The 13,914-nt window shown below is 55.6% G+C and overlaps 1 protein-coding gene across 4 annotated transcripts in view; it reads left to right on the top strand.

The window, feature by feature from the left end:
• Window positions 1-1,597: 1,597 nt before the first annotated feature.
• Hdac4 (histone deacetylase 4) overlaps window positions 1,598-13,914 on the top strand; it is a 239,497-nt gene continuing 227,180 nt past the window's right edge. For 2 of the 4 annotated variants that reach the window (XM_078018371.1, XM_078018373.1), the window contains exon 1: window positions 1,598-1,838. The gene's annotated coding sequence lies outside the window, so the exon portion shown is untranslated. Of the gene's footprint in view, window positions 1,839-2,199; window positions 2,223-2,365; window positions 2,462-13,914 lie in introns of those variants that run through there. The other 2 variants (XM_078018372.1, XM_078018377.1) reach the window with 2 other exon arrangements.

The following is a 13,914-nucleotide window of genomic DNA, read 5'->3' as shown; positions in this document are numbered from 1 at the left end:
GGAGTTTAGATAATATGTTTTCTATGACTTTTCCTTCATTACTTTTCTTTTTGACTGTTCTCAAATGTTTATTCTTCCAGATGACACTGTCAATGATTTTGTCAATTCCCAAGTTTTACTGGGACTCAAGAGTTACATTTAATATTTAAGGTGTTTTCTGGCTAATGTGGTTGGGCTATTCTATCATGTGTCCTAATGCATACACTCAGCTCAGTGCTCAATGCTACTGTTAGTGTATCTAAGTAATTGCGTTTTCTGTATTTTATCATTAGTCACTGGCCGGACTTCTACCAATTCTAGATTTTGAGTCTTTGAGGATGTCTTCATTTCTAGGGATTGGTTTCTTCCACCACTGGGGCTTGTTTTTTCAGATTGGGATTCTCCTTAAATGCTTTCGGTGAAGCCCCAAGTGGATGTTCCCTAGTGTTGGGAATATTCCTCCTTCCCTGTTTGCTCTGTTCAATGCTCCACCTGCACAGCTAAGGACCTTTCTTTTATTGTACATAACTCTTCTGAGCACTTTTGTTTTTACCGGGGAGGACAAGCATTGTTCTGACAGCCACCAGCCCCCAGGCTTCCCTGGTGCAGAAAAGGCAAGCAGGATTCTGGCACTGGTTGCCCTGATGCTCCCCAGGGCCTCTCTCTCCTGGAGCTCAGGACTCCCAGTGAGGTCCAACTGGTACAAAGCAATGAGACTGCTTATTCTCTGAATTGGAGTCTACCTTTTAAAATCAATCCCATGTAGGATTATATACCAGAACCTTCTGATAAGACTTTGTTCAGGAATATGTCTCCCACTTGTACTTGTAAAATCAATATTAAGAGATGTTTATATGCCAGACTTCTATTGTAGTATTATTGCACGTTTTAAATAATCCTGTCAAATAATCTTGACTCTTGATTTTGTCATCTAAATGTTGCTGGCTGCCGACGCTGCTTCACTCCATGAGTAGGTGACAGTGCGCCTTCTCCCGGGCGTGACGACCTCTGTGGTGGGCATTTCTCCACCCTCGGCTCGGAGGCTGAGCTGTCCTAGAGCTTTCTTACCACGAGCAAAGCCCCGAGATGGTCACTTGGGGGCAGTTGCAGTAACGGAGAGCTGCACATCACCTTGCAAGCTGTATTTGTGTCACACAACTACAGCTTTCTCTTGGGGCCACGAGGCCTACCGACTGCGCAGAGGCCGGGGCCCGGCACCAGGGCCCCTGTCGCGAGGCCAGGCACCGCACGGCCCGGGGGCTCCCCGCCAGGAGGCGGGTTCGGTCACTCGCTCTGGGCGACTGTGGCCCAAGCCGCCAGGAGGGCGCCCGGATCTCGCCCTCCCGCTCGCCGCGGTAACCTCAGGCGCTGGGCCCCGGCCTGCAGAGGGCCGAGCGCTGCCTCGAAGCGCGCTCCCGGACTTCGGGAACGCGGCGACGGCCGAGCGAGGCCAGCCCGCGCCTGCCCGGTCCGCGTTCCCGCTCCGGTCCCAGCCCCGCCAAACAGCCCGGCCGCACCCCGGGCCCTGCGGCCGCCCCGAGGCAGGGCGGGGCCGCCGCGCCTGCGCACTCGTCCCGGTCCCTGCGTCCCCGGAACGCAGCCCACGTGACCTGCGCCCGTGCCCAAGATGGAGGCTGTGGCAGGGCCTGGCCAGCCCCCTGCCTCAGCCCGCGCGTCTCTGCGCCCCCTCCGAGCGCTAGCCAGCTGCGTGGGCGCGCGGTTCTGATCAGTGGCAGCGCTGCAGCCTGCCAACTGAGGTTGGCTACGGCTGAGGCCCGGTTTCCAGTCATTATCCGCCCCGGCTCCCTCCGCTTTCTACATTGCGAAGCGCCCGGCACTGGCGCCTGGAGCGTCCTCCGGTACGCCCCGCCCCCCGAAATTGACAGCGCCGGGAGCCTATGGGGTCGTGGATGTGTGTGGGAAGGCGGGCAGAGGTGGAGCCTCTGTACGGGGATCGGGGCTTGGGGCCGACGGTTGGGCTGACGCAGGGCGGGCACAGGCCCCGCTGACCAATGGAAGGGCGTCAGGGTGCCCGGGGGCTGGGCCGAGCCGTAATTGACGCGCTCTTCATTAGAAACCGGGAGGGGGCGGGGCCCGCGAGGGGAGGTGACGCAAAGCCGCCGCAGCCAATGGCTGGCGGTCCGCCGGCGGGAGGGGCGGGGCTGGGGCGACTGACAGGCGTCGGGCGCGGCCTATCCCCGCGCGGCTCGGTGCTGGAGGGGGGAGCAGCATCATGGTTCAACGTGGGTCAATTTTTTGTGAATGAGGAGGGGAGGTTGTGGGGCCGCCGCCGCGGAGCACGGTCCCCGCCGCCGCCCGAGCCCGAGCCCGTGCGCCCGCCCGCGCCCTCCCGCCCGGCCCGCTCCGCGCGCCCGCGTCGCCGTCGCCGCCCGAGCCGCCCGCCCGCCCGCCGGCGGTGGCGGCGCAGGCTGAGGAGATGCGGCTCTCAGCGCCCGAGCGGGGCTAGAGGCGGCCGCCGCCGGTAAGCAGCGCCGCGCACGCCCGCCGCGGCAGGTGGACGCCGCCCCGCGGCCGGCCTGGGCCCGCGCGCCGCGGGCGGGGCGGCCTGCGCGGCCAGCGGCGCAGGTGGGCGCGGGCGGGCGGGGGCGCCGGCCCAGCGTTTATGTAACTTTGTCAGACGGACGTGTGAGTTTGCGGAAAACGCCCCTCGGCGCCGGGGCGGGGGCCGCGGCTCGGCCCGGCCGCCCGGGACCCGCGGCGTTGCGAAACGCGCGGCGCCGGTGTTTACGGGGACGCGGGTGTGTGTGTGGCCCCGGAGCGGGAGCCCGCGCGTGCGGGTCGGGAAGGCCGGGGGTGGGCCCGTGCACTCCTTAATGCACGTCGAAAATTTGTAATAACTTGCAGCCGCTGATAGGAGTGTTCTCTTTATTGCATGCTGTAAATTGACCTGCTGTGACACAATTTTCAAATAAAGCGTTGCAGAAATTAAACTTAAGTTATTTTAGAACTAATGACTTTCTTAACTAAATCCTAATTGCATTACTGTAGAGACCTACCTAATTGCTTGCTGAGAGCAGCTCTGCCTGCTCCGGGAGGGAGGAAAGGCCTGTGTAGTCACTTTGCCTGCCCGCTTTGCTCTAGTCAGGCTTTTCCGCCGGTTCCCACAAACCACCTAAGCATTTAAGGCCTGGGAGTAAACCTGAGTACAGCCTGGCCCGGGAGTCCGGGGGGGATGCTGGCGGCTTGCACCCTGACCTGGTTTCGCTTTTTCTTCGGTAATAAGATCGTGGTTGCCTGAAGTTCTAATTGCTTCTGATAATTCGGTGCATTATTTTAGGGGCGGCCTAATGAAAGCTGGTGTGGTGGCTTCAGATTCCAGCCAGGAAAGGTGGTGGTGGTGATGGTGGTGGTTGGGGAGAGGCAGGGAGATTGAATTAAGAAAACTCAGCTGCTAGTACACAAATATACACTATAGCAGTTACAAGGCAACAAAAGTTATTGCAGAATCTTGCAGTCACTATGGCAACACGATTACTCTATTATAATTGGAAATGCAAAATGCCACCCAGTTAGAAGTTTCATCAGAATGGAGTTCTGGATATCAAAAATATGTGAGATTTAATTTTTTTCAGGTAGCTCCTGTGAATTCTAGTCTGGGTTCAGCTATCTATTTTTAAGACTGATCAGCTTTCCCAGATATTCTCCTCCCTGGTATCTGTGGCATCTTTCCCCAGAAGAACTCCGGTTTGTGTGGGAGGGAAGTATTTTCATGCCTTAAAAACACACACCCTGACACAGTGTAAGACTTCTATAGCTTTCTGTGTTCTGGGTTTTTCTTTGGGAGATCAAATACCTTCCTAAAGAGAGCAGTAATCAATCAGAAAGAGGCAGGGTTTGCTGGGCAGGAGGATGGAGCACTGCCCTCTTAGGGTTTTTGCTTTCTCCTACCAGGGAGCTGGTGGCAGAGTGCCCCTGGGGATCCTGGAGGGGCTTGGAGGGAAGATGGCTGGACTGCACAGAGGCCTGGAAGGCCTAGGGACCAAGGACAGATGTGGCCAAAGCAGCCCTTGTCAGGGAGAATGTTCTGTGGTCAGCAGCTTCTCAGCCATGCAAAATAAAAAGCCCCAGATGCCACGTTCACAGAGGCTGTTGCTCTACAAGGTGGACAAGACAACATGGCACCCTGGCCGTGTTCAGCTCCAGCAGCCAGGCCTGTGAGCATTCAGGGTGTCCTCCCGGTGCTTGCCAGAAGGACTCCAGTGCTGGAAGTTTCCACACATTGTGGGTCTGCTGCAGTTTAATTTTGTTATAACTCTTTCCTTTTAACTACTGCATATTTATGCCCAGTAATCGACTTCCATTTTCCAGCTTCATTGTGAGGTTTCAATGCAGCATGAATGGCTTTGAATTCCGATCCTTTGATGTTGGGGGTGGCACCAAAGGAAAGGCGACTTTGTGCCGTCTTAATTGCCGGAGCAGAAGATTTCATGGCTCCCGTAGAACTCATCCATGCTGTTCTCTATTGAAAACGGCTGGGTCTCCTGGCTCTGGAGCTGCCTGAGCAGTGCTACTACCTGATGTAGGGAGTGGGGAGATGGAGGGCGAGGGATAGCTGCAGCTGCGAGCTGGGGGCTCTCACTCTTCAGACCAGAGTCCTTGGCCGGGGAGAGAGAGTGCCCATTTGTAGGGGCCCCCAGTCTGTGGGGGGGGGGTCTGGGAAGATAGTTTTAGAGGGGCTTTTATTTTTGGTGTCTGGTGGCCAGCATGTGTCTTGCAGCATAATGGCTCCGGGCATTTGGCCTTGATCTAGAGCAGGGAGCAGTACCTTGTGGTTCAAGTCAGGTGAAAGCCCGTGTGTAGTGCTGCCACACTTGAGTCTATCTGTGGGGAATGAGGGCCACAGAGCCTGCTCATTTGTGTTCCCGTCAGAGGTCAATGTCTGCTCTCAGGCCCTGCTTAGGGGTGGCCCATGGCTGTGTATCTCCCTGCCTCCACCTCCTCATTTCCTGGAAGGCAGGTGGCCTCCACTGCCACCCTCCATCTAATTCCACCTAACTGTGGGTTAGGGTTAGGGAACTCTCTTTAGCCTCGTCTTTCCTGGGGCAGGGAAGTGATAATACTAGTGCTTGTCACATAAATCAGTAGCTAGCACTAATGAGCACCTAATTGAGGCCGCATGCTGTTGTTTTAAGCATTTGCCATCCAAGTCTTTTTATTGCTGCCCACGGTCATGAGAGGTGGGCACGGCTGTGACCAGTGTGAGAGGAGAAGCCTGACAGAAGCTTAGAGTGGAGTCCTGGTACTCCTCACTGTGTTAAGTCCCAATGGTGAACCCCCTCTCCTCCTGCCCTTGCTTCTGGGCCAGAGGTGGTCTTGAGTGTTGTTGAGACGTGGGGGCAAGAATGGCCTCTTTGAGAAGATGGTTTGGAATGGCTTTTGGGTACAGGGCTTGGCTGCCCTGGAGCTATCATGGCTAACCCTGTTTCATAGGGTTTGAGAAGTCGTTTTGGCTTTCCCGCACTCTTAGGTTAGACTCAGGCGGCCTAGGACTGGAAGGCATCTTAGCGGTGTAGGCTGGTGGTGCAGAGCAGTGGTGGGGCACTTGTGTGGAGCTGATTCATCCCTAGCAAAAACAAACAACCTCCCAAGCCCCTTAAACCCAGGCCACCCAGAGGCCTGTGTTCCACCTCGGATCTCTTCCTGAGAAGCCCCCAGGCTGTCTCCGGGAAGTGGGGGCAGAAGGTGGCTGGTGCTCCTCATCCATTTTAACCTGAGAGGCTTAGTTTGCTGATTCTTCTGTCAATTACCTTGGAGGATTTTATTGAAAAATAATACATTTAAAGGCTAAAAAGTTTGAAAAACTACTGATTAATCTATTCTTATCCTAAAACCAAACCAGAAGACTTAAGAGAAAATAACAACAGAGTTAACATATAATTAAAACAAACAACTGTCGGCCGGGGCTGTAGCACAGTGGTAGTAGCACAGTGGTAGAACGCTTGCCTAATATGTGTGAGGCCCTGGGTTCCATCCCGGCAAACAAAGGGAAGCAAAACCAAGCCTGTGTGGCAGAAGGCTTCCTGAAAGCAAGGTTCAGAGGTAATGAGAGAGAAAATAGGCAACCTGTTACGTCTTTATGACTCCAATAGTAAGGAAAGCGCCTTTGTAGACCAGTATGGAAGGGGAGCAGAGGTAGATGCGCACTCTCCAGGGCTGACAAGAGAAGGCTGGCCTGCTCCGGGTCAGTCCTATCCACACGGGGCTCCTCAGGTTGAATAAGTCACTGTAGGGCAGTTGCTTTGAATAGGATCTAGCACATGGTAAGCTCAGGAGTGTTGGTTGTTTAATATTACTTGCTCTCTGGAGAGACTTGTGTATATTGTTACATAAAGTATAATAATCACCTGAGTGCTGTCTGTAAAATTTTCTTTTTTGGTAGTGGGGATTGAGCTCAGGGGCACTGGAACACTGAGCTACATCCCTAGCCCCATTTTGTATTTTATTTAGAGACAGGGTCTCACTGAGTTGCTTAGCACATCGCCATTGCTGAGGCTGGCTTTGAACTTGAGATTCTCCTGTCTTAGCATCCTGAGCTGCTGGGATTAACCGTAGTTTTATGTTACATTTTTAAATGGTAGTTCTCTCCTCCCAGCAGCTCTGCATTTTGAACTTATTCTAATGGGAGAGTGTAATAAATGCATAGACACCTCGTATGTGCAGGATATAGGCCAGACCTTTTATAGAAGCGATGCTTGACGAACATGTTTGACGTCACTGTGCTATGGAGTCCCCGGGGAACAGATGGGCAGATGATGCAGGTGTTAGGAAAAAAATAGTGGGTCCAGCACAGTCTGCATCCAGGCCTCCTGGTTGTAAGTCCTCTGGTCTCTGATGTGATAATGTGGCCCTTTGGGGTTTCAGGGAAATAGGCCATAAGGGACTTTCACTGTCTTTTTATATATTTATATTGTATACAGTTTTTTTTGTAGTAAGCATGTATTACTTTTTAATAATGATAATAGTTTTAAAAATTGATATTTTCGTTGGGGGAAGTATGTTTCATCCCCATTATTTACAAAAGAGAAACCAATTTGTTGCATTTAAATTGTTAGTGTTAGAAGAATCCCAAGGTGTTTGTTGCTGAGTCCCTCATGAACTCTCCGAGGTGGGGGCTGTCCTCCTGGGTATGGGCTGCTCTGGCATAGTCCATGCAAACATGTTTCCTAAATGGCTTCTCCCAAATCATGTTCATACCTACCTTTTCTTACAAGAAATTCTATCAAGGCTTCCCCTTGTTCTTAGGATCCTGAGGATCCCTAAAAGCTGGCCTGATCCTAGTGTCTGGCTTACCAGCCTCACTGGCTGGTACTCGCCCCATCTGCTGAGTTTTAGCCCCTATATATAGCTCCTATTGCCTTTGCTGCCCTATACTCGATATGGCCTCAGGGCCTTTACACATACTGCTTCCTTTTCTTGAGCTACCTCCCTTTGTGTCTGTCTTCCCCAGACCCTCAGTTATGCTGTGCTTTGGTCTCTTGTTCATCTTAGTCTAACAGCTTTCTTAGTCCTTCTCAACAGGATCCACTTGTGCCATTTCAGTAGCTCATTGTGATAGTTGTTAGGGTCAGCTGTTGTGCTAGCTGAGGGGCCTCAAGCCCTGGGCCTGGCTCACAGCTAGTGCCTGGTAGTGCAGGTGCTTGGGGATGTCGGTCTGGCCAGGTAAGGGCCGCTCGGGCTTTGGACTTGCCTGTTTCCTGACCCCTCTCTCCCACATCTGGGAACTTCTGGTCCTGATTCTGGAGTTTGCGTGCTGTAAGGAGATGCCATGGGTAGGTGTGAAGTGGGTTCTGGGATGCTGCAAGGCATGGTGGGAGGGCTTCCCTGCTGTCTAGGGGCACAGGCCGCCGTAGGGCCGGGGGTGCGCGGCCGTCCTTGGGTGGCCCGGCCAGCTCCAGTGTGCAGGGTGGTGAGTTGCACTCCTACTACAGCATTTCCTCTGCTTGCTTCAATCTGTAGTTAATCTGATCATTTCTTATTTAACGCCCTGATTTTCATATGGCACCTTCCTATGGCTGTGTGTATAAACATTTTGGAATCTGGTCTGTTTAAAATGTGAATGTTAGACTTTGTTTACTATTGTTTATGAAGTCTCCTGCCTGTGTTGGATTGATGTTTAATCTTGAAACAATAAATCATTCCTTAAGGCCTGGAAGCCTGAACCAGCATTCCCAGGGGGAGTGCTGGCCCCAGGATGGACTTGCATTTCCCTTGGGAGCACTGTCATCATGGTTATGGTCATGGCTATTTGCTGGAGGGGTTCTTTTTGAAATGAAGTTTCTGTGACCCCCGTGGCCCTGGCCTCTCTTTGGTGCTGAGTGTCCTTGGGGCTGAGTTCCTAAGTATTTCTGAAGACCAGTTATTGCTTTGTAAATACTCATCCTGCACACAAGCCCAGGTGCTGGCTTTCATGTGGGCTGGGACTCCAGGGAACACCTGCTCTATGGCCAGCACAGTGGAGGGTGGGTAGCTGTGGGTTTGATCAGGAGGACCCCCGCTGCCCCTCAAAGGCATGGGTCTGAGGGAACAGAGCAGGAAGAGGAAGCACACGTGGAGGTGCGTGCCAGCTGCCATCCTGGGCCAGGGCTGTGGAAGGCGTGAGGGGAGAAGCTAGGAGGCTGCAGGGCTCAGTAGGAGTGACAGTGGGGGCCAGGCCAGGTGAGGAGGAGAAGGGCAGGGCAGGGCAGGCAAGGGCAGGGGACACTGCTGGGAGGACTGCCGTCCTTCTGAGCCAGAACCATGGTGAAGCCTGGGGCCTCTAGACTGGAATGCCAGTGCGGGCCCAGCGGCGCTGCCTCAGGAAGGCTGGTGTGCGTGTGCTTGTCTAGTCGAGGTGCAGAGGAGTGTCGGTGCCTGGCTCTCCTGGGTGCTGTGTCTCGTCTGTCGGGTTGAGCAGCACTGCCTGGCACCTGCCAGAGGCCCTCAGGTGCCTGTGGTGTGGCTCGGCCCTCCCCGAGTGTGTGGCTGGCTTGTGGCACAAGGCAGGGGCTGCTCATGCTGGGGCGGGGAGGGTCCAGGTGGCTCCAAGGCTGGTCCCCTGGGTGGTGGCCCTTGCCCTCCCTCAGGCGGTGCTGCTGAGAGCATCCTCTGGGACCCTTAGAGCGACTTTCCATGACTGAACTCTGCTGGGAGCCAGCAGAGAAGACTGTAAGGACCAACCAGTCTCCCCGGCCATGGGTTCTCTACTTCAGAGTCCAACACCACGGGCCATAACTGCCGGTGGGCAGAGTGTGGCCAGAGTTCCTGGGACCTGAGGTTCCCTGTGGCCCTTGAGGACTCACTCACCTGTGACCCCCATTTCAGCTTCCGGCTGTGGATCCTGAGGGGGAGCTGGAACTGGCTACCAGGGCCTGGGAGTCACATGGTGGGACATGTAATCTTAATTAGCCGACAGCATGACCCTGTTCTGGAGGGCTGGGCCTCGACCCCTGTGAACTCTGAAAGGAAATTGTGAAGAAATGGTTGGGAAGTGCTCTGGTGGACTAGACTCTCTCTGCTATAAAATTTGTACTGAAAAGGTTATGGTAGGTGGTAACCATCCCCATTCTTTGGGAACATATCTTTGGGAACATATTTGGGTGTTGGAGACAGAGTGTGGATGTTGAGTCAAACCAAAGTCAGTCCCAGTTTCATGTCTTGGCTCAGCCTGGCTGCCATTGTCTGGCCTGTGCACCCAGTGTCCCCATCTGTGAGCTGGATGAGGGAGGCAAGGCCCAGGGGAGCTGCTGGGCCGCTGGCCTCTCCCGAGTCCCGGCTCCCCACACCCCTGTTGCTCACTCCTTCTCTGCCAGCAGGTCTCTGGTGGAGTGGGAAACAGTGTGCCATCTGCAAGGGGCATGTTGTCACCTTGCCTTTGACGCACCTGCAGGACTGCTGAGGTCCTGTGCCAGCCCAGGGCATCTCTGTGTCTGCTGGAGTCGCAGCCTGGGCAGGGCCTTCCTGCAGGACCTTTGTATCCCTTGAGAAGAAGGACAGGTCTCTCTCTTCTCTCCGGGACTCTTTCCTATCTCAGATATCAAGTCTTGGAAGCTCAGAAGCACACTGTTAAACTGCATGCAGAGCACCATCTTTCTTCGGGTGCCAGGGTGCATGGCTAGTATCTGAAGGGCCACTGGCCCACAACTGTGGACACACTGCCAGGGTACGTCTGAATTGCTTCTTGGCCATGATGTGATTTGTACCTTGGCCAGTGGTGCTGAAGTCCCTGGCCCCGAGGAGGGCTATGCAAATGGCCAGGCCTCTGCTGCCTGTCTGCTTGCTAGTGTCTGGAAGCGGGTGCTCTGGGGGAGGTGGCTGTAGGCTGCAGGTCTAGCGGGGGGTGGGGGTGGGGGGGGTGGGGTGTTCTGCCTGCTCTTCACTGTGCTCCTTTGCAGGAGCCCGAGCCGGAGTGCCATTGCGCGTCTGGCTGTCCTTATGGTATTGTGTGGCAGCGGTGGCCTGAGGGAAGCTGTGTGGATGTGTTGCCTCTCCTGGTGGCACTGTGAGGAGCACTGACCCCATGGAGGGCTGTGATGGACTGAGGACTGAGGGCAAGTGGAGGTGGGGGTTTTGTGGAGCCCCTGCAGACATAGCTTCTCCACAGATGGAGCTGTGGGCAGGTGCACAGGGCAGGTTGAGTGTAAGACCAGGGGACTCCTGTGCATGGGTGCAGAGGACCAGGTGATGTCCCCTGGGATTGTGGAGAAGGTACAGTAAGGAGATTTTTCGAGGGTAGCTCTGCATGTCGAGCAGGGATGTATTTCTGGTAGCTTTCCATCAGATAGGGTCTCTCTGTGGCAGGGCCGGGAAGGCTGCACACTCGAGGAAACTGACTGTCTTGCTTTTCCAGAAAGTGCAGATGGAGGAAGTTTTCAGGCAGGGCCTGATCCAGCTCTTCCGCAGTGTCCCCAGAGGCTTGTTTCTGTGCCCTCTCTTGGGGGAATCAGCTCCATGTGCTTGAGGGCCCTGCCAGCTGCTCCGGGGTGGCGCACCTGCTGGCTTCTGCCCACCAGGACAGAGTGTCTTTGTTTCACTCGAGTCTCAGACACCCTGCTTGGTCTGGCTGCAGTTGCACAGCCACTTCTGAGCCTGTCCTTGTGGCCATGGGCACCGTGTGTGCCGTGTGGCTCATCCTGTGTGCCGGTGCTGGGGTGCTTCTCATAAGCCTGCTGGGAGCTGCCTGGGCACTGGCTTCCTGCAGTGGGACGCTGCTCTCTGGAAGGACAGGGAAAGGGAGGGGGTACAGAGGGGAAGTCGGCTGTCCGTGTCCTCTGTGAAGCTCACTGTGATACCCAGCTGCAGTTTGGGAGCAGTCCTTCGTGTGAGCTCTGTGTCACTGGCCTGTCCCCAAATGCTTCACTGTCTTTGTCAGAATCCTGTGCCACCCTCTGAAGGAGAATGTCCCTGTCCCTGGATGAGAGCCACTCAGTGAGGACTGGAGGGGCTGGACCCCCCTCCCTTAGTGAAGGCTAGGGCGTGTCAGCCTCCTTGCTCCTCTTACTGCTCCTGGTCCTTAGGAGTCGGGGACATGTGGCTAAAATGACCATTTGCAAAGTTACAAAGGCCTTGGAAGCTCATCTATTCTTGCTTCTGCTATTGACTGGGGGATGCACTTGACCTTGGCAAAGGCCTCTGTGGGGGGTGTGGTGCCGTAGGGTGGGAGGAGGCTGTGGCATGGAGTCCTAGCTGGCTGGCCGCAGTGAGGTGGGGTGCAGGGCTGGGACTCTGTGCAAACAGAGGGTGGAAGAGGGCGGGGACCCTGGCTGGGGGGGTGTCTGGAGGGCTGGACTTCATGGCTGACTAGCTCAGCTGCCCTCTGACCAAGCCCCCAGGTAATACCATCTGTTGTCCAGGGGTACTCTGGAGAAGGGCTAGTGTCACACGGGTTCTTGCACCTCGTGCAGTGGTGGGCAGGAGCTGAGTTCCTCCTGAGAAGGCAAGTGCAAAATGGCTCAGGCCTGGGCTCTACGGAAGCCCCAGCATTCCCATCCATTTCCCTGCAGTTGAGGAATGCATTGGAAGGAGTACGCTTTGGGATCAAACTGAAGGGCTTCATAGTCTGGGCTTTGTGCCCCTCCAAGGCCCGTCAGTTGTCCAGCCCACTGCCGTGGTCTGCTCACCTGCAGAGTAGATGTGAGGATTTGTCTCAGGGTTGTTGTCCGGACTGAGCAGCACCGCGAGGCCAGGGGCTCAGCCCTGCAGCTGCTGGCATCTGCCCTCCCTAGGCTCCCAGCGCTATGCCCCACTTACCTCACCATGTTCTGCTGGGCACTGTGCCGTCCCTCCTGTGGTCTGCTACCCTGTGTGCTTGGGCAGTCTTTCTTCCATCTGACCGTTGAGCAAGCTGCACATGTGAATAGGTCAGTGGTGAGGGTCATGGATTTGAGCTGACAGCTGTTCTGAGTCTATGCCTTTTCCTCTCAGCTGGGATTTACAGAACAAGTGTCTGCCCCAGGTGGGAAGGGCAGGACCCACTGAGAGGTACACTGTGGGTCAGGAATGCCCAGTGGTGAGGGGGGGCTGGACCCTCCACGGTGGCCTGGGGGAGTATCCCAGTACAGCTGCGTGGAGCAGTCTTATGGCCTTCACTCAGCCTCGCCAGCCTCAGCTTTCCTATCTATAACGAGAGTGGCAGGATTCTTGTCCTGCCTGAGTTGTGTGTGGCCCAAGTGTGACAGCTCTGGGAATATAGCCCTCTCCTCCGTATGTGCACACTGGGCACAGCACGTGCACACACAGGACCATGTACAAATGCTTGCAGGTAGACGTGTGCACACAGTGTGGTCAATCCCTAGGATGCTTGGGCTGGGCCCACCCCTGCAGGGCCCTGAAGGTGAGGCAGGAGAGCTGCAGAATGTTGGGGTGGGTGCCACACCAGGGAAGAGCAGAGCCAGGATGAGTGGGCACAGGCCGGAGAGGTGTGAGAACTGGAGGAAGGAACCTTGGCCCGCAGAGGCTGCTCAGAGCTGGATCAGGCCCAAGCCCCAGGACACCTCCATGACAGTGGCACAGCAGGAGTTAAGGTCACAGGCACAGAGGGGGCTGAAAAAGGAAACTGAGCAAGAGAGATAATGGGTTCTTACTGGAAAGAGATGGTACCAGGGAGAGGAGCACAGACCTAGAGAGGAGGGGACCCCCAGGGGCTTCCCAAGAGGAGCACAGCCACTGGCGGGTCCTTGTTAGCCCAGGTGGGCAGCCAGGAGGGAGGGAGCTGGGGGCCTGGGTGGCTTCAGTGCACCCACAGGCTGCAGCTCACAAGAACTCTTTGAGTCCAGGTTTGTGCTCAGACCTCACTGGCTGCTCAGGATAAACCTCCAGGCCACATCTGCACTTGGATTTGATGGACACTGGGAAACTAAGACAAATGCCTGGTGGCGATCCTGCAGCACCGCTCAGAAGTGACGGCTTGACCCAGTCACAATGTAGCCATGGTATAGAAGAGCGCGAGAACCTGTCCCCAGGCTCTGCCTCACCTTCAGAGTGCTTCAGGTTGGGCCCAGTCTGCATGCGTCCTGGGGCTGGCTGCATTTCCTGTGCCCTATTTTGGGCACCCCTTGACTCTCCTGCTCTGGGCCTCTGTTGACTCCTGCCTGGGACCTGCCTGGAGCCACCGGAATGCAGAGCTCCAGCAGAGTGTTCTGGCCGCCTCTTCTGGCAGGCTTGCTGGCTCCCTTCTGAGTCTGTAGTGACAGACGATGTGCGCCCAGCCTCCCTGACTCCTTGGCACTGGCATGGCCATTTTCTGGCCGCCTGGTCTCTGAGTTGTGAGGACTGATGGGTGAGGCCACAGAGGCTGCAGCCTGTTGTGTCTCCTTGTCTTCTGTTGAAGCAGGCACAGGTGTGCTCCTGGGCCACTGAGCTGTGTGCTCTGGTGTGCTCTGGGGCCTGCAGTGTGATGTGCCCGGGGTCAGGTGCACAGGCAGCCCGTGGGCCTGAGGT

The sequence above is a fragment of the Ictidomys tridecemlineatus genome, chromosome 7 (genome assembly GCF_052094955.1).
Source record: "Ictidomys tridecemlineatus isolate mIctTri1 chromosome 7, mIctTri1.hap1, whole genome shotgun sequence".
In the NCBI taxonomy this organism is placed as follows: domain Eukaryota; kingdom Metazoa; phylum Chordata; class Mammalia; order Rodentia; family Sciuridae; genus Ictidomys; species Ictidomys tridecemlineatus.
This window is presented reverse-complemented; position numbering and strand designations above follow the sequence as displayed.